Below are 2,070 nucleotides of genomic sequence, written 5' to 3'. Positions count from 1 at the left end.
GGGGGGGGGGGATTTCTGGCTTTCTGTCTCTCTGGGGAGCACATGCTCCATAACAAAAACCTCTCCAAAAAGAAAAAGAAGAAGTGAAAAGAGCACATGCCCCATAACAAAAACCTCTCCAAAAAAAAAAGTGAAATGAGGTACTTGCCGGCCTGCACCTTGCACTGCCCACTTGCACCCACCTGGGCGGCCTGCCAGTGTTGCAGCTACTACCTCATGCCTACCTGGCTCAGCCCACCCTTGCCCCAGCTCAGCCCCCCTCTGTGTGAGGCCAGAGAGGTTGTGGTAGGTCAGGGAACATGGCTGCTGACTGGGGGAGGAGGGGGTTTAGCACTGCTTCTGCAGGTACCTGGGCTGTGGTACTGCCTCTGAGCAGCCCCTACAGAGAGAGGAATCAGGAGACTGTAGAGGGTGGGCGAGGGGAGGAGGGAGGAATTTCTAGTCTGCATGGTTTCTACTTGCAAAAGAAGGAGGAGCCAACTGAGACCAGCAAGGCACTGGAGGATTTCCCCTTTCCCAGACTTCCCTTCAGAGGGAGAAAAATTCCCCCTAAACTCCAAATCCCAGACTCCCACCATGGACTCCAGTAATCTTACTAGTGAAGGAATAAAGAAACCAGCACAAAGTTAACACACATAGCAGAGAAGCACAAGAGCGAACAGCTTCAGGGAAAAACAGAACCCCCAACCCAAGCTGTCAACAGAGCTATGCCATCCTACAAACCAACCAGCAGGTGGAGCTCCATTTACAATCCAGTCCTCACAGTCCTGAGGGAACAGAGACTGCAAGAGGGCACTCCCATCCCAACAGTGACTGAAGAATGTTGGCACTACTCCCTGTCTTCTAGGCAGGGCAGGCTGCCCTCTCCCTCCTACCAGACTTGGGTCTGGAGAAAGGGTTACATGCTCCAACTGATGGCACCCACAATGCAGCTCTTCTGGACCTCTGCAAACCATCTTATGCACAGGCTACACAACTCTGCTCTAATCTGAAGGATGCAACTGGTTACCAGCCCCTTCTGAACCACATTGCCAGGGACACCTGGACCTAGGGCTGCTCCCTCTCTCCTCTCCTGGCACAAAACCTACTCTCCCCAAAAAGAAGTGAGTACTTCACCATGGGCCTAAAAATCAATGGAGAGACATAAGGAATATAAGAAGACAAGGAAATATTTTCCCCCCAAAGGAACACAATAACTCATCAACAATGGATAAAATACAAGAAACCACACAAACGTCAAAAGAATTCGGAATATTTATTGTAACAAAACTAAAAGAGATGCAAAAGGAAATAGGCAGCCAATTCCTGGAGATGAGATATCATTCTACGACACAAAGGGGGAGTTCCATAAAGAGATAAACTAGGGTCAGCAGGTGGTATGGTGACTAAGGCACTGGATTCGCACATGGCTGACTGCAGTTGGAGTCTCGGACCCAGAGGCTTAAAAGTTACGCCAGGCACATGTGCATGTGTGCCCAAAATCCCTAGAGGAGAATGGAGGAGAAGGTATAATGGCATGGCCAACCCCCTGGGGAGTCATTTCTCACTTTCCTGCTCTCTGTCTCTCTCTGGTAAGCATATATACACTATGGGGGGAAAGAAACCTAAAATAAGAATCAAACAGAACTTCTGAAAATAGAGACTACAGTATAGGAAATAAAAATCTCCCTTAAATTTATTAACAGTGGATTAGACCATGCAGAAGAAAGAATCTTTGATCTCACAGTCAAAAATCTTCAACTTAGTCCAAGCCACAAAGATGAATTTAAATTTTTTTTAAATACAAAGACAATATATGGGGAATTCTAGACATCAATAATAGGCAAAAACTTCAACTTAGTCCAAGCCACAAAAAGGAATTTAAAAAATTAAAAAGAAATAGTAGGACAACATATGGGAAATTCTAGACACTATTAACTGACTACCATATAACACATATTCCAGAAGGTGAAAAGATGGGTAAAGGCATAGAAAATCTTTCATAAAATACTATTTGGAAACTACAAATCTGGAGAGATATACAGACATCCAAATCTAAGAAATATAAAGAACAAGAAATAGTTTCAACTA

This window comes from Tupaia chinensis, unplaced genomic scaffold, assembly GCF_000334495.1.
Source record: "Tupaia chinensis unplaced genomic scaffold, TupChi_1.0 Scaffold148378_1, whole genome shotgun sequence".
Lineage (NCBI taxonomy): Eukaryota > Metazoa > Chordata > Mammalia > Scandentia > Tupaiidae > Tupaia > Tupaia belangeri.
This window is presented reverse-complemented; position numbering follows the sequence as displayed.